This window comes from Macaca nemestrina, chromosome 12, assembly GCF_043159975.1.
Source record: "Macaca nemestrina isolate mMacNem1 chromosome 12, mMacNem.hap1, whole genome shotgun sequence".
Lineage (NCBI taxonomy): Eukaryota > Metazoa > Chordata > Mammalia > Primates > Cercopithecidae > Macaca > Macaca nemestrina.
Genome location: NC_092136.1, coordinates 38340236 through 38359469, shown reverse-complemented (window position 1 = coordinate 38359469; position 19234 = coordinate 38340236). Strand labels below are relative to the sequence as shown.

General features: G+C 37.4%; 1 long non-coding RNA gene across 1 annotated transcript in view; it reads right to left on the bottom strand.

Annotated features, from left to right (window-relative positions):
- Positions 1 to 19234, bottom strand: part of LOC105463294 (uncharacterized) — a 444863-nt gene that overhangs the window by 361648 nt on the left and 63981 nt on the right. Inside the window, exon 3 of the long non-coding RNA XR_003013881.2 lies at positions 16600 to 16702. This is a non-coding gene — a long non-coding RNA (uncharacterized lncRNA). The remainder of the gene's footprint in view (positions 1 to 16599; positions 16703 to 19234) is intronic.

Genomic DNA, 19234 nt, shown 5'->3' with positions numbered 1-19234 from the left:
CATTCCTAGACAAAGAAAAGCTGAGAAAATTCATCACCACTAAACCAGACTACAAAACATGCTAAAGGGAGATCTTCAAGGTGAAATTAAAGGATACTAAGTAACAACATGAAAACATAAGAAAGTACAAAATTCACTGGTAAAGGCAACTATATAGTCAAATTTGGAATATTTGAATACTATAAATAGTGGTGCATAAGTCATTTTTAAATCCAGTGTAAAAGTTAAAAGATAAAAGTATTAAAAATGCTTATAGCCATAATAATTTATTAATAGATGCAGAATATTTTTTAAAAACATATCAATAAGATGAAATGTGAGGGGTAAAGTAAAACTGTAGAATTTTAATATGTAATTGAAGTTGTTATCAGTTTAAAATAAACTGTTATACCTGTAAAATACTTAATGCAAGCCTCATGGTACCCACAAAGAAAGCCTCTAGAATTTAAGCATACACCTATAGATAATCAACACGTCACAAAGGAAGACAGAAAAAGAGGAAAAAATAACTACAAATAGAAAACAATTTTTTAAATGTCAGTCGTTTTTTACCTATAAATAATTACTTTAAGTGTGAATTGATTAAATACTCCAAAATACATAGAGTTACTGAATCAATTAAATAACAGGACCCAACTATATGTTACCTAAAAGAGACTCAATTTACCTTCAAGGACATATACAGGCTTTAAGTGAAGAGATGACAATAATATTACACACAAATGGTAACCAAAAGAGAACAAGGTTGGCTATACTTAGACAAGATGAAAAAAAAGTTAAATTGTTTCCTTGTGTAAATGAGATGATCTTATACATAGAAAACCCTAAAGACTTCACATAAAAATTGTTACAACTAATAAACAAATTTAGTAAATTTGCAGGATACAAAATCAGCATACAAAAAATTAGTCACATTTCTGTACACTAATGATGAACTATCTGAAAAATAAATTAAGAAGATAGTCCTATTTACAACAGCACTAAAAATAATAAAATACTTAAGAATGAATTTAACCGAAGAGGTAAGAGATCTGTATACTTAAAACTGTAAGACATTGATGAAAGAAATAAATATTAAAGAAGACACAAACACTAAAAACAATCCTAAAATTCATAGGTAGCAACAAAAGGCCCTAAATAGCCAACGCAATCTTGAATAAGAAAAACAAAGCTGGAGATATCACACTTCCTGATTTCACACTCTATTACAAAATTATGTAATCAAAACAGTATGGTACTGGCATAAAAACAGACACATTGATAACAGAACATAACACAAAGTCCAGAAATACACCCAGACACATAAGGTCAACAAATCTTTGACAAGAACCCAAGAACATACATGGGGAAAGGATAGTCTCTTCGATAAGAGGTGAGTCATCTACGGCAGAAATGTTGGAACTATTAGACCAGGAGTTCTTTTATGATTAATATGCCCTTGTAATAGAAAAAAGGTAGGCAGCATGCAAGCACAGATGGATAATGTAAAGAGAGAGATGGAAATTCACAGAATCAAAAAGAAATACTGGAGATGAAAACAACTATAACAGAAATGTATAACACCTCTGATGGGTTCATTAGTAAACTGGACATGACTGAGGAAAAAAATCTCTGGGTTGGAGGACATAACAATAGAAACTTCCCAAACTGAAAAATAAAGAGAAAAAACTTATTTTAAAAAATAAACAGAACAGAATATCCAGGAACTGTGGGACAACTACAAAAGGCGTAATGTGTAACAGGAATATGAGAAGGAGGAGAAAGACAGAAAGGAACAGAAGCAGTATTTGAAGCAATAATGACTAATTTCTCCAAATTAATATCAGTTGCTAAACCAGAAATCCAAGAAGTTCAGAAAACAAGCCGCATAAATCCCAATAGCAACAAAAACTATACCTAGGCATATTATATTCAAAGTTTGAAAATCAAAAATAAAGGAAGAAACCTTGTTAGAAGTCAGAGGGAAGAAAACTACCTACAGAAAAGCAAGGATAAGAATTACATTATACTTATCTTCAGAAATCATGCACACAAACAAGCAAGAAGACAGAGAAGTGAAATATTTAAGTGTGAGAGAAAGAAAAACATCAGCCTAGAATTCTGAACCCAGAGAAACAATCCTTTAACAACGAAAAAGAAATAGAGACTTTCTAAAACAAAAATTGAGGGAATTTGTGGCCAGTAGACCTGCCTTACAAGAAATGTTAAAAGAAATTCTTCAGTGAGAAAGAAAAAGATGTAGGCCAGAAACTCTACATAAAAATGAAGAGCACCAGAGAATAAGTAAGTGAAAGTAAAATAAAACATCACTATACCTTGAGCGGTAAGTAGGTTCTCAAGTGTTTGGTTCCATGAATCCATCAGTCAATGTCTCTGATGAGAATCAGCTTTTGCCAGCTTTAGTTAGAACATGAACTAACTTGATCAAGTCACAGGACTTCTTTCTTTCATCTAATGTCAGTAGATAGTACTGTTTTCCATGTTTATAATGTTAATATCAGGCTACAGTATTACCATGTTGGTATCAGACTGTAATCATTGTAATAAAACCAGAGGATCTTGCTCTCTCTTGGGATTCTAGGCTCAGGCATTTGACTTTAGAAAGTTCATGAACACCTTGAAATTATATGTACTATGTGTTGATGCATGTGATATGTATCACACATGTTTTTCTGAGTCAAAGGATTATTATTTCATCAGATTTTTATAGGTAACTGAGATCCCCTGAAAAAACAAACAAACAAACAAACAAAAAACTATTTTTATACAGTTCTTGTTGAGCCCTTGGATTAAAAAAAAAAATCACGGCCGGGCGCGGTGGCTCAAGCCTGTAATCCCAGCACTTTGGGAGGCCGAGACGGGCGGATCACGTGGTCAGGAAATCGAGACCATCCTGGCTAACACGGTGAAACCCCGTCTCTACTAAAAATACAAAAAAACTAGCTGGGCGAGGTGGTGGGCGCCTGTAGTCCCAGCTACTCGGGAGGCTGAGGCGGGAGAATAGCGTGAACCCGGGAGGCGGAGCTTGCAGTGAGCTGAGATCTGGCCACTGCACTCCAGCCTGGGCGACAGAGCCAGACTCTGTCTCAAAAAAATAAAAAAAAATCAGTTGGGTTTTTGCCTTTTACAGCTTTTCAAAAACACATTCAACCCATTCATTTGCTTATATTTATAACACGTCTCTGAAATAGGCAAGGTTGTTCTGCCCTTTTTCCAGTAGATGAGACAGTCTTTTCATTTTGTTTGGTAGAACACTACATCAAAATGAGATGAGTTTATGTTCATCTTTACTTCAATACTGCTAGTGGACAAGATTAGTCAGTCTCACAGAAAAAAAAGGATAATCGAAACTAGCTATTACTCTTTACATTATTAGTGTTTGCGATAGCTAGTTTCGATTATCCTTTTTTTCCTACTGAATTAACCAATTATTTTGTTAACATGTATTCAACCATAATAAATGCCTTTAGTGATGATCGCTGTGGCAAGTCTTAATGGAAGCTGCCCCTTCCCATCATTAAGATAAGCAGTGTGAACGGGTCAGTATAAAACCCAACAGTACAATCTGAAATTATTAGGAAGTATCCCTTTAGAAGGAACCACCCTCAGATTCATTACTGCAAACACCTACCTCCCAACTTTCCCCATCCTCACTACCCAGTAACCTAAAGAAAGCACAATGAGTATACTGTGAACAGACTTGGAATTTTATTTCTGCTAAAACTAAATTTTTTTCTAATTCCAATTTAGTTTTAAAGATTTGAAAATAGAAACAGATGGGGTTAGCAGATGTTATTAAGAAAAATATTTCCTGCTTAAATGCTACATACCCAATGTAAGCATTTAATTAAATATTTGAGCTGTATTTAAAAGCCATTTTTAGAGGAAGAGGAAAAGTCATTATTTTTCTACAACTTTTATTATGAAATTTTTGTCTGATAATCACCCAGCGTCGATTTTTCAGAAATTTCTTCATAAACTTGGATTCCCCTTCCCTCTAGAAATAATGAAATAACCTTTTGCATTACACTCCAATAAATACTTAGATCTATAAAACATAAAATCATCTTAAATGTCATTAAATTCACTATTTCCAAAAGTATGATAACAATATCATTAGCAATAGATAAAGTTATTTTAAAATTTTAGAATTAAACTTTTTTTAATGTTTAATTGTTATATATTTCATAGTTAAAATTTTCTAATTATGGTAAGTGATGTTGATTTTCCACTTATGATAATGACATAAAGCTCCTTTTAAAATTAAACTTAAGTAACTATTAAAAAAATACTGCTAACAGTGCAGGTGGTACTATTTTGAAGATAGTACCAAACTGACTGAAGATTGGAAAATGCTGATCATTTTATGAACAAGCAAACAGAATCAGAGAAGAGAAATTACTTTCCATGGCTATACATAGTGAATGACAGAGTCAGAATTCAAACATAAGTTTTGGATTCCACGTTATTTCTCATTCCACTGTTTCACACTGTGAGGATTTCAATTTCATGTGGAATTAGCTTGGCTCCATGCTGCTTCCAAATGTCTGACCAATGGCTTTACTTTGCATTTCCTTTGAAGCAATCCCAGAACTGATTCAGGAACAAACATGAAGGGGCAAAGAGGTCATTTGAGGGTCTAATATTTATGAGAATCTAAATCAGTGCAAAAGCTCTAAAATTGCAGAACACATTAGAATCACCCGGGAAGCTTATTTAAAATGCTGACCCCTAGGCCACCCCCATTCAGATTCTGCTGACCTAGGTCTAAGTATCTGGATATTAAACCAGCATCCAAAGGATTTGGGTGTAGGTGGTCCATGAACCATACTTTAAGAAATAGCATTCATATTACCTGGTCCAAAAGAAACATTTCATTCTGACTGAAAAGTCCTGAGGGATTTTAATGTCCATGCATTGTCTGTACTTGTCTCACTTTCCTCAGGCAAAGATTTCCCTTAGTTTCCTTTGGTATGTCAGTAGCAAAGGGAGGCATCAGGACAGGGTATGCTTACCGTATTCGATGGCATTAGGGATTGATAACTAGATCCTTTTTTCAGCCATAATAAGTCATATTTCTTCCTCAGCCTCTCACCACATGCTCTCCTTATAACCTAAACTTTTCCTTGGAAGCATTTACCACAGCTGTAAGCAAAAGGTTTTCTGCATAATTAATGATCCAGATTTTTTTTTCCTCCCTAGACAAATATGATGGCATTGGCACAGTTATATTAACAACACATGGCATACCTGGAACCCAGCAGACATTCAATAAACAGTTGCTGAATAAATAAGTAAAGTATCACTTTTGAGTGCAGAATTTTTTTATGGAAATAATCCAAAACTCACATTTGATAGGTGGAAGAGAAGACATTTTCCCTTCCTTTTGTTTTTAGAGAAAGTTGCATTTATAATTATGATTCCATTATGTGGCTGGGAAGATGTTGATTATAACTGCTCTCAAATTACTGAAATCAATATAATAATAAAACATTTATACTGAGCTCAAAATGAATACTTTTGTTTATTTGTATATGATGTAAGTAGAAGCCCTGACCTAAGCTTGACAATCTCTGCAAGCCATATGGAAAATATCATTGTCACTGATGCTTCATGAGTCCAAATATTGCTATGATTTCTCTCCAAGAAATATCAGTATGCTGACCCAGATGCTTAGTTTTCATTATACATATAAAGATATAAATCACAAGGTTTCCTTTTTAATACACTCATGTAAAATTGCAGAATTTGTCACCTGACTGTTCTGGGTTAAGTCATATACAGAGAGACCAATTATTCAGCTGGCGGTAGGGCAGCAGGGTGCAGAAGATGCAGTGAATATAGATATGCTGCTTCACTTTAAGACATAAATCATAACATTTCCTTTTTTAATACACCTATGTGAAACTCAGTTCTTACCACCCTAGTTGTTTGAGTTAAGTCCTCATTCTCAGACCAATGGTGGGACAAAGGCAGATGAAGAAAAAGGATGCAATGAATATAAATATGCAAGGGGAAAGAAAACTTATTTATAAGATTTTATTTTTCCCTGCATAATTTGCTTTCAAATTTTAGCCAGGGTCCTTGAAATATCGGATTCAACCAGAATTCAAATGAAACTCTCATGAAAGCTAGCATTTAATGATCTCTGGAATGTCCTATACATTTTCTTGAAAACAGCTGAAAGTTCTAGTCATGATGAATAATGGACTTTCTCAGCAATCAAAGGGAGACCCAGTCTCAAGCTTGAAAAAGCTCACATCTGAAGCCATCACTAAGTTGTTTGCCACTGGGATTATTGGGTAAAAAATTGAATCAGGGTCCCCCTGAAAATCTTTTAAGTTAAGACAATCTAGGATGCCACTTAACTTTCCTTTAGCAGCAACGCAGACCCTAGGGTCACTGTCTCTCCATGCATACCTATTCTCCCAGTTCCAACTTCATGGTTGGTTCAGTTTGTATCACCATCTCAATCACTGGAGCCACAACCACTGTGGGCTGGCTATCCTGTGCCCTGGACCCTATGGCCACTGTCATTCTACAAGTGTCTATGCTCCTAACCCCAGCTCCATGGCTGTTCTGTGTGCACTTGCATGTCATACGTGAAGCTATCACCACTGCGGGCTAGCAACTGAAACAATGGGCTGTCTAGCACAATACCATCTATGAGCTGGACCTGGCACCAAGAGGAATCCCATCAGCCATGAAATCCCCCATGAGAAGCAAACAACAGCAAAAAGAGACCAGGAAGTCCTTAGCAGCCTTCCACCAATTACACCAACAGCTCTTGCTGCTACTGAAGATACCCAGAGCCTTGGCCATTGAGGACTCCTAAAATCTTCAATGATGCTGGTCAGAGATGACAGAGATGCACAGATACTATATCACTGGGCCTTTCCCAGAACTGTAACTGCCACACTCCACCCAGCTGGCACCTTCTTATCTACCCAAAGATAAAGGTCCTTCCCCACCAAAACTAGTCCATAAAATCTGGAAGAGGTAATTGGATCCATCAAATGCACAGACATTAACACAAGACTATAACAAAAAATTGTTTTAAATCAAGAAAGATGACAACACCAAAAAGACACAATAATTTTGTAGTAACAAACCCCAAAGATGAACATCTAAAATTTCCTGGACAAATAATTCAAAATAATTGTTTTAAGGAAGATCTGTGAGCTCTAAGGGAAGATAAGCTGATAACTCAATGAAATCGGAAAAATAATAATGAAAGAATATACAAACAAAATGAGAAGTTCAACAGACAGAAATCATTAAAAAGAACCAAACAGAAATTCTGAAGCTGAAAAATATAGTGAATGAAATGAGAATTGCAATAGAGAGCATCCACAACAGACTTGATCAAGCAGAAAAATTTTTGAGCTTGAAGACAAGTCATTAGAAACTATCCATTCAGAAGTGAAAAAGAAAAAAAAAGGAAAAGCAATGGAGAAACATATGTGAATTACGGGACTCCACCAAAGTAAACAATATTCAAATTATGAGAGTTCCAGAAGGTATAGAAAAGGAAAAAAAAACCACAAAAAAAAACCCAGAAAGCTTATTTTAAAAAACATAACTAAAATTTTTCCAAATCTTGGAGAATTATGGACATCCAGGTTCCTGAAACTCGTATGTCCCCATACAGGGTCAATTCAAAAAGAACTTCATAAGGCACATTATAATAAGAAAATTGTCAAAAATCAAAGGCAAAGATAGAATTTTGAAAGCAGCAAGAAAAAAAAAAAAGTCATCTCACACAAGGAAACTTCCATAAGGCTATTAGCAAGTGTCTCAGAAAAAACTTTGCAGGCTAAGAAAGTGTGGGATGATATCTTTAATTATTAAAATGAAATAATTGTCATCCAGGAATAATTTACACACACAAAAATGCTGCCCTTTAGAAACAAAGGTGAGATAAAGACTTTCCCAGACAAACAAAAGCTGAGGAAGTTAATTACCAGTAAACCTGCCTTACAAGGAATGCTAAAAAGAGTTCTTCAAGTTAACCTAAAAGGATGCTAACTAACCACATGAAAACATGAGAATATAAAAGTCCCTATAAAGGTAACCATATAGTCAAATTCAGAATACTCTAATACGGTAATGTTGGTGCTTAAGTCACTATTAACTCTAATATAAAAAATATAAAAAAGTTAAAAGACAAAAGTATTAAAAATAACTATAGCTATTATTAGCTACAATAATTTGTTAATGGGTATACAATATTAAAAAGTATAAATTATGGCATCAATAACATAAATACGGAGGAAGAGGTAAAAGTGTAGTTTTTGTTAAGTGTACAGTGTCTAGATGAAGTTATATATTATCAGCATAAAATACTGGTATAATTATAAGATACTTTATGTAAGCCTCCTGGAAACCACTAAGAAAAAACCCGTAGTACCTTCAACTAAAAAGAGAATTAAATTGAAGCATAACACTATTTAAAAATTCATCAAATCACAAAGGATAACAGCAAGGGAGAAAGTAAGAAACAAAGAATGTATAAAACATTCAGGTCCGGGCATGGTGGCTCACACCTGTAATCACGGCACTTTGGGAGGCCTAGGTGGGCAGATCACCTGAGGTCAGGAGTTTGAGACCAGCCTGGCCAACACATTGAAACCCGTCTCTACTAAAAATACAAAAATTAGCCGGGCATGGAGGCAGGAGCCTGTAATCCCAGCGCCTTGGGAGGCTGAAGCAGGAGAATCACTTGACCCCAGGAAGCAGAGGCTGCAGTGAGCTGATGGAACCATTGCACTCCCGCCTGGGCAACAGACCAAAAACTCCATCTCGAAAGAAAAGAAAAGAAAAGTAGCCGGGCATGGTGGCTCACGCCTGTAATCCCAGCACTTTGGAAGGCCGAAGCAGATGGATGTCCTGAGGTCGGGAGTTCAAGACCAGCCTGACCAACATGGAGAAACCCTATCTCTACTAAAAATACAAAATTAGTCTGGCGTGGTGGTGCGTGCCTGTAGTCCCAGCTGTCAGGAGGCTCAGGCAGGAGAATTGCTTGAACCCAGAAGGCGGAAGTTGCGGTGAGCTGAGATTGTGCTACTGCACTCCAGCCTGGGCAAAAAGAGTGAAACTCCGTCTCAAAAAAAAAAAAAAAGAGAGAAAATATGGTGGAGAAAGAAGCCCTGATTGTGGTCTCTACAGAGTGAGCAAGACAGGAAAATTTTGATGAGACTTCAAAACTTGGGCAAAGAAATTGGAATGGAAGGGGTTTTTAATTTTTGTTCCTTTGGCCTAAGGACAAATTGCAATGATAACATTATGTAGGCAGATTAATTCCCTGAAAGAAAGCTTTCCACCAGGCAGGGACTGAACAATTGAGCCTGGAGAATTCAGTCACCAGAAAATGAAGAGGCAGTCTTAGAGGGTAGAAATCTAAAGAAGTGGGCTCCAAATGATGGGCAAGAATTCTGAAACAGGCTGGGCGTGGTGGCTCATACCTGTAATCCTAGCACTTTGGGAGGCTGAGGCAGGCGGATCACCTGAGATCAGGAGTTTGAGGCCAGTCTGGCCAACATGGTGAAACCCCGTCTCTACAAAAACACAAAAATTAGCCAAGCATGATGGCGGGTTCCTGTAATCCCAGCTACCTAAGAGGCTGAGGCGAGAGAATTGCTTGAACCCAGGAGATGGCCAAGATTGAGCCATTGTACTCCAGCCTGGGCGACGGAGAGAGACTCGGTCTCAAAACAAAACAAAACAAACAAACAAACAAAACAGAATTCTGAAACATATGTGCTGGATATACTCAATAAACAACCCCTCTAAAACTAAACTAATCTGAGCTCTAAACCTCCACTGCAAGTGAGACAGACTTTCACTTTCTAATCTGAGTTTAATCAAGTTAAGTGCCTAGTAATACAAAAACATCAACATTCTTCAGATGATGAAAACATACGTAGCGTCCTGACACATAAATTCACAACATTCAGGAGACAATCCCAAATTACCCAAATTATAACAAGCTAGGAAAGTATGAGCCATTCTTCTCGTGAAGAAACACAAACATTAGATGTCAACCCAAAATGACCCAGATTTGGAGATGATCAGACAATGACTTTAAAGAAGCTGTTAAAACTATGCTCACAAGTTGAAGAAAAACATATTTAAATGAAACAAAAGAGTAGAAATCTTGGCAGAGAAATAGAAAATTAAAAGTAAATTGGAATTTTAGAACTAAAATGTACAAAATCTGAAATAAAATTAGCTGAATGGGTTTAAAAACACAAATGAACATAATGGAGGAAATATTCAATAAATCAATACAAATTATTCGGTCTGAAAAAGAGAGAGAGAAGATTGAAAAATAATACACAGAAACTCAGGAGCCTGTGGGGAGATCTCAAAACATATAGAATATGTGTAGTTTTTGTCCAAAAGAAGAAAAGAGAGAACAGAGAAAGACTATTTGAAGAAAGAATAGCTGAAAAATCCCAAATATGGTAAAGGACATGTATACTGATTCACACATTCGAGAACTTCAGCAAACACTAAGCAGGATAAGCAGTAGTAAAATCACATCTAGGCATATCATAGTTAAACTGCTGAACCCAAACACAAAATGAAAAAAAAAAAAGAAAACAACCAGAAATAAGCATATTGCAGAAAGGGAACAAGGATTCAAATAACCATGAACTTTTCAGAAATTGTGAGATCCAGAAAACAGTGTGATTTACTTTAAATTGCTGAAAGAAAACTGTCAGCCTAGAATTCTATATCCCTTACAAATAAAGGTTTAAAAAAGTCACTTTCATATAAAATTAACTAAGAGAATTTATTGCCAGAAGATCCACACTAAAAGGCATGCTAAAAGCAAATTCTTCAGACTAAATGAATTTGACAGAGTTACACATAGATCTTTTTAAGAACGAACAAAAAGCATCCAAAATAGTAAAAATTTGGTTAATATAAGAACCAATTTTTTTTTGAGACAGGGTCTCACTCTGTCATCTTGGCTGGTGTGTGGGGGTGCAACCATAGCTCATTGAAACCTAGAAATCCTAGGCTCAAGTAATCCTCCCATCTCAGCCTCCTGAGTAGTTAGGACTACAGGCACATTCCACATGCCAGGAGAATTTTGTCTATTTTTTGTAGAGATGGGATCTCACTATGTTGCCCAGGCTGGTCTTAAACTTCTGACCTCAACCAATTCTCCCACTTCAGCCTCCCAAAGTGCTAGGATTACAAGAATGAACTACCATGTCCAGCAATTTTTTCTTTCTTAATGTCTTTAAAATAGATACAAATACTTAAAGCAAAAGTCATATTATATTTACCATGTGATCCAGCCATTCAACTCATGGATATATGTACCCAAGAGAAATGAAAACATGTCCACAAATGTTTACAGCAGCATTATTCACAATAGCCAATGTCCAAAAACTGGATACATATAAATGCTTACCAAAAAGTGACTAGATAAATAAAATGTGATATATTTATACAACTAACTACTACTCTGCAAATAAAAAGGAACAAATTTGTGATGCATGAGCCATGCATGAGTGTAAAAAAAAATTAAAGAATACACAGTGTGTGTGACTCCATTTATAAAAAAAATTCTAGAAAATGTAAAATAATCTACAATGACAAAAACAGATCAGTGAGTTTCTTAGGCTGGGGCAGAGGGATGTTTGGACTGCAAAAGAGCACAAGGAAACTTTTGAAGTGATGGGAATGTTCTGTAACTTGATTTTGACTGTGGTTTTCCTGATGTCAAAATTCATCTGTGTACTATATACCTCCAATGGTTGCAGTTTATTGTATCTAAAATATTATTCAATTAAATTGATCAAAAAACTTCAAAGTAAAAAGATAGTAGGAAGAAATGAGTTAAGAAACCAAGCACAAGAGAGGGTGGTAAAAATGAAAAGTGTTTAAGTGTTTGTAAGAAATAAAATGTGGTGGCTTACATATGCCAACAAATGAGACTAAAGTGCATTTGAGGAAGGCTTCCTCTTTCCCAAAAGATAATTTTAAATTGACTGCCACACACTTACAAGTTGATGTGTTCCTTTTCCCCTACCTCTGATCCATAATCATCAAATAGCTATTGTCTCAGGATAAAATTTCCTGTTTAAGAATATCCCAGTCATTGTAGAAAACCAGTATTTTGGAAGTTGAAAGATTCTGAAACACTTAATCAAAATTGCATATATTTGTAAATTTATAAAAAGACATGGAACCAACCCAAATGCCCATCAAGGATAGAACGGATAAAGGAAATGTGGTGCATATACACCCTGTGCAGCCATAAAAAGGAATGAGCTCACATCCTTTGCAGGATATGGATGAAGCTGGAAGCCATCATCCTCAGCAAACTAATACAGGAACAGAAAACCAAACACCACATGTTCTCACCCATAAGTGAACCACATGTTCTCACCCATGAGAACACATGGACACAGAGAGGGGAACATCACACACCAGGGCCTGTCAGGGCGTGGGGGGCAAGGGGAGGGAGAGCATTAGGATAAATACCTAATGCATGCGGGGTTTAAAACCTAGATGATGGGTTGATAGGTGCAGCAAACCACCATGGCACATATATACCTATATAACAAACCTGCACATTCTACACATGTATCCCAGAACTTAAAGTAAAATCAGAAAGAAAAGAAAATACTTTGTAATTATGTTTAAATATTTGACATAATTGTATTTAAATATAATTTAAATACTAAATAATTTGAATATTAAATACAATTATATTTAACGTCTATTCCATTAAATTATTTTGGATGAGTTAATTTGCCTCGAGTTATTGCCTCATTGATTGAAGAGCACTAAGTATTTCTTAGATTTTTAGAAAGTAAACTAACACACGATTCAGCAATTGCACTCCTTGGTATTTACTCTGATGAACTGGAAACTTACATCCACACAAAACCCTGCACAAGGATATTTATGACAGCCTTATCCATAACTGCCGAAACCTGGACACAATCAAGATGTCCCTTGTAAGTGAATGGATAAATAAACTATGGTACATCAGACAATGGAATACTACTCAGCACTAAAAGGAAATGAGCTATCAAACCAGGAAAAGACATGAAAGAAACTTAAATACGTATTACTAAGTGAAATAAGCCAACCTTCAAAAGCTACCTACCATATAATTCCAACTATATGACATTCTGGAAAAGGGATAACTATAGAAACAGTAAAAAAAAAAAAAAAAAAAAAAAAGAAAGAAAGAAAGAAAAGGAAAAGATCAGTAGTTGCCAGGTTTTGCTGGGATGAAGGAAAAATTGGTGGAACACAGAGGATATTTAGGGAACTGTATGATACTATAGTAGTAGATACATGCCAGTAGACGTTTGTCAAAACCTATAGAATGTACTATACCAAGGGAGAACCCTAATGTAAACTTTAGGTGATGATGTGGCAATACAGGTTCATTGATCATAACAAATGTACCATTGTGGTGTGAGATGTGGATAGCGGAGTAGATTGTATGTGTGTGGGGGCATGGGCTTTACGGGAACTCTCTGCACTTTCGGCTCAATTTTGCTAAAACTAAAACTTCTATAAAGATAAAGCTTCTTGATTAAAAAATAGTAATAAAACTGTCTCTAAAAGCACACTTACTAAAATGACATTGGCTTTAGATCTAATGGAAAGACAAAAACAGCAAGCTCTAGTATTGTTAAAATTACCAGAAGGATTTTGTTTTTAATGTTTCATTCTACTCCCTGAAGAGCTCCTAAGTTTGAGCCAACCACTTAAATAAAAAAGAATTTGGACTGAATCAGAATCAAAATTTTATTGGAAAAGTTCTGAACAGTTTTCATAATTTGATTTTTTAAAAATAAATGTATTACTTAACCTCTCTTCTATTTTCTATTTTGGGAATAATAGGCAGAGAAATGTGTTTAGGCTACTGTATGATAATCAGTTCTTACTAATATGGGAAGAAGGAAGAGAAGGATGAGGAAGAAAAGGAAAAAGATGACAGAATGTGGAAGGAAGAGAGGAGAAGAAGAAGAACAAGCTCTCTTTTTATAATTTTGTCCTGTGCTTCTTATCTGTATTGTCCTGTCAGAAAATCTCTCTCTGTAGAATCATAGTAAATGGAACCAGCATGTGTTGTGTTTTATGTGGTTTATATGATTTATTTTGAAGGGACAAAAATTTTTTAAAAGTAACTCAATAGAATCAGAATGGAAAGGTTTTATTGCGATTTTATGTGATCTTAAATGCTACATAGAAAATCTGGACCTAAAATAGAAGAGAAATAGATTATACCAGAAGGTTCCAAATTTAATAAAATAGACTCCACATACAGAAATTCTGGCAGGCTAGCAGAAAGTGACTTAGAAAACAGTTATGTCCCCATCACAATATGCAACCCTCCAAGATTCCTGAGCTTGGCTTGAATAAAACAGGCCATTTCTGTATAAAGGGACTTCTCTTTCCTGGGATACCTAAGGCATTTACTAAGTGTATTAGTCAGTTCTTGCACTGCTATAAAGAAATACCTGAGACTGGATAATTTATAAAGAAAATAGGTTTAATTGGCTCATGGCTTCTACAGGCTGTACAGAAAACATGATGCTGGCACCTACTTGGCTTCTGGGAAAGGCTCAGGAAACTTAAAATCATGGTAGAAGTCCAAGAGGCAGCAAGCACTTCACATGGCCAGAGCAGGAGAAAGAAAGCAAGAGGGGATGTGCTACACACTTTTAAACCACCAGATCTCATGAGAACTCACTCACTCTCATGACAACAGTACCCTGGGACAACTCTGCCTCCATGATCCAATCACCTCCCACCAGGCCCCACCTCCAACACTGGAGATTACAATTGAACATGAGATTTGGTCAGGGACATATATCCAAACCATATCATTCTGCCCCTGGCCCCTCCCTAAACTCATGTCCTTCTCACTTTTCAAAATCCCTTCTCAACAGTCACCCACATTCTTAACTTATTTCAGCATTAAATCAAAAGTCCAAAGTTCAAAGTCTCATCTGACACAAGGCAAGTCACTTCCACTTATGAGCCTGTAAAATCAAAACCAAGTTAATTACCCCCAAGGTACAATGAGGGTATCAGCATTGGGTAAATATTCTCATTCCAAAAGGGAGAGATCAGCCAAAAAAATTTTTTTTAAAAAAGGAAGGTTCCTGTCCCCATGCTTGCCTGAAACCAAGCAGGGCAGTCACTAAATCTTAAAGCTCCAAAAGAATTTATTTTGACTCCATGTCTCATCCCAGGCACACTGTTGCAAGGGGTGGGCTTCCAAGGCCTTGGCCAGTACCCCCCTGTGGCTTTGCAGGATACAGCCCCTGCAGCAGCTCTCAAGGGCTAGCATTGAGTGGTTATGGCTTTTTCAGACTGAGGGTATAAGCTACTGGTGGTTCTACCATGCTTTATCATTCTGGGGTCTGGAGGACGATGACCCTCTTCTCACAGATCCACTAGGCAGTGCCTCAGTGGGAACTCTGTGTGGGGGTTTCAACCCCACATTTCCCCTCTGCAGTACCCTAGTAGAGGTTCTGCATGAGGGTTCTACCTCTTATTCAGGCTTCTGCCTGGACATCCATGCATTTCCATACATTCTCTGAAATCTAGGTAGAGGCTCCCAAGCCTCAACTCTTGCATTCTGTGCACCCACAGGCTTAACATCATATGGAAATAGTCAAGGCTTATAGCTTGCATCCTCCAGAGCAGCAACCCACGCTTTACCTGGGCCCCTTTTAGCCATGGCTGAAGCTAGAGCTTCTGCGACACAGGAAGCAGGGTTCTGAGGCTGTGCATTACAGGAAGTCTTGGGCCTGGCCCACAAAACCATTCTTCCCTCAGGGGTCTCTGGGCCTGTGATGGAAGGGGCTGCCAAGATGGTCTCTGAAATGCCTTCAAGGCTTTTTCTCAGTTGTCTTGGCTGTTAGCATCTGGCTTCACTTAGGCAAGTTTCTGCAACCTGTTTGAATTCATCCCCTAAAAATGGGCTCTTCTTTTCTACCACATGACCAGGCTGCAAATTTTTCAAATTTTTATGCTCTGCTTCCCTTTTAAATACAAGTTCCAGTTTCAGGCCATATCTTTGCTTATGCAGATGAGGATAGGTTGCTAGAAGCAGCCAATCCACATCTTAAACACCTTTGCTCTTTAAAAATTTCTTCCACCAGATACCCTAAATCATCTCTCTCAAGTTCAAAGCTCCACAGATCCCTAGAGCAAGGGCACAATACAGCCAGGCTCTTTGCTAAAGTATAGCAAAAGTGACCTTTACTCTCACTCTCAGTAAGTTCTTCATTTCCATCTGAGATCTCCTCAGCCTAGATGGATTTCATTGTTCACATCACTATCAGCATTTTGGTCACAACCATTCAACAAGTCTCTAGGTAGTTCTACACTTTCCCTCATCTTCCTGTCTTCTTCTGAGCCCTCCAAACTGTTCCAACTTCTGCCTATTACCCAGTTCCAAAGCTGCTTGCACATTTTCAGGTATCTTTATAGAAATGCCCCACTCCTTAGTACCAATTTTCTGTATTAGTCAATTCTTACACTGCTATAAGGAAATATCAGAGACTGGGTAATTTATAAGGAAAAGAGGTTTAGTTGGCTTACGGTTCTGCACGCTGTACGGGAAGCATCTGTTCAGCTTCTGGGGAGGCCTCGGGAAACTTACAATCATGGCAGAAGGCAAAGGGGGAGTGAGCCCTTCACATGGCTGGAGCAGGAGAAAGAGAAAGAAGGAGGAGTTGTTACGCACTTTTAAACAACCATATCTCACAAGAACTCACTCACTATTGTGACAACAGTACCAAGGAAGAAATCTGCCCCCATAATCAAATCACCTCCCACCAGGCCCCACCTCCAACATTGGGGATTACAATTGAACATGAGATTTGAGTGGGGACAGATATCAAAACCATATCACTAAGCAATTAAAGGGAAGATTCCAGAGGTAGAGCAGAAGGTCCAATCCCCCAACCAGAGTTAATTTTACATCTTCCTAACATACTCCACACTTACTTCTTCATCCTGTCTCCTAAGAGTTCCACTATCCATCCCATTGCTGAAGTCAGTAACCTATGAGCAATCCACACTTCTTCCACTTCCTCACTCCAGATATCCACTCGCCAAATCCCTTTGGTCCCATATATACAATGGTACTAGATTCTGTATACGCTACTCCATTCCCACTGTCAGTTTCCAAGTAGAGATCCTATTATCTCTTCCCTAGACTAACATAATACCCTCCTCCCTAGCCTCCCTCTAATCTTATGGGAATGACTCCCATCCATTCTGCCCTTGACAGCCAAATCAACTTCCAAAACACAAATCCTGCTGAACCTTAGCCAGTAAGTACCCATATTGCCACACAGTTGTTTAAGTCTGTGTGGTTAATATATGTAGCGCCTGCTAAATATTAAATATTATCCTGGGAGTTGATCTTGCCACTCTCTTCCTTAAAACCACTCTCTTATTTAAAATGTATTGTTTTCAGGACATAATTTAATGCAAAGCGGGAGAGATAATTTCATAAAATACCATTTTTGTTTGTTATCTCCTTTATTACCTAATGCTGCTTCCAAACTGGTGACCAAGCTTTGCAATTCTTTGCCCTAGAGATTCTGATGGAAGAAAATTAGAAACTGAGGTCTTTTATAAATATCTACATCATTTGAAGACTTAGACAGTACTTAGATTAGACAGTACTTAGATTAGACTTAGACAGTACTTAGACAGTACCTGGAAGAAGAGGAGACAGAACAGATGAAGTCATAGAAAATAATTGTAGGACATTGGGGGTGAAATAGAAAAATGTATGCACAATAGGAATCTAAATGCTACACCTCAATAGTGCAGTAGAAAGGTGGAGAGTCCTCAGAATAAAAGGCGGAACGGTCCACCCAGAGAATCTAGATCCTAGGCACTAGAGCTCCCACTTCAACAAAGAGTCTCATAGGTGACTACCAATCCACAAACCTGCAGGAATCAAAAGGGTATGAAGGCTGGAACAATGGGCTCTCCGTGACAACCACTGTGGTCAGATGATTGATGCGCTAAAGGGTCTCTCTAAATGTGTGAACTTTGGAGCATGGGAAGCTCCAAGAATAATGAAAGTGTTGTCTGTCTCATGAGTGCCTAAGGCATCCTATCATGGATCTTATTATGCTCAATATAGCTACCATTTTTTGTTACCATTTTTGGCTACCATTTGTCAGCCCAGGTGATGGTAAACTTTTTCTGTAAAGGGCCAGACAGTAAATATTTAACCCCAAATTGTGACCAATATGGTCTGGCACAGCCACTCAACTCTACTGTTATATGACGAAACAGCCAAAGACAATATGTAAATGAATGGGCACATCAGTGTTCCAATAAAACTTTATTTGCAAAAACAAGCAGTAAGGCAGATTTGGCCCAAGGGCTGTAATTAGCCAACTTCTAGTCCAACATATTAAATTACAAGCTCACTGAGGTCAAAGATCATATCTTTTACTAAACCAGCAAAAAACTATCAAGAATTTACCATCAAAATCCCTGAAAAGCTGGCCATCAGGACTTAGTAGTGATTAAGACAAAATATGTTCTCTAATGTAGCTTAGATTCTACCACAAAAGGGGAGATAGCACATAAATAACATTAATATCTGAGAGCAAGCAATCTTATTCACCGATGAGTCTCTACTGCCCTGCACAATATTCACTACCCACCAAGTACTGAGTATAAATTTGCTCAATGAACATGTCTAGTACTGTAACACTTTTGGCCAACCCTCAGCTCCCTCCTGCCTAAGCAGTTAGAGGCTTAAGCTGCTGAAACTTCCAAGAGGAAGTGGAATCACAGGTTAGTCTGAAAGCAGCTGGCTCAATCACTCATTATTTTTAACGAAACCACAAGCCAGTGCCTGACTCCAGCTCCCACCAGGAGCTGAAGAACATCTTCAGTGTGTGCTCTCCTACAAGGACACATGTGCTGAAATGACAGGGAATGAACAGCTCTTGTGGTAAGCTGAGTAATGCCCCTCAAGGATATCCACATCCTCATCCCCTGAATCTGTGAATGTATGGTCTTACATGGCCGAAAGGACTTCGCAGCTACAATAAAGTTAAGGATTTTGACATGGCGACAGTATCCCATATGATCCAAATGAGCCCAATATCATCACAAAGGTCCTTATAAGAGTGATACAGGAGAGTCAAAGAGAAGCAAAGGTAAGAGGGGACGGGGTCAAAGGGGAGATTTGAAGATG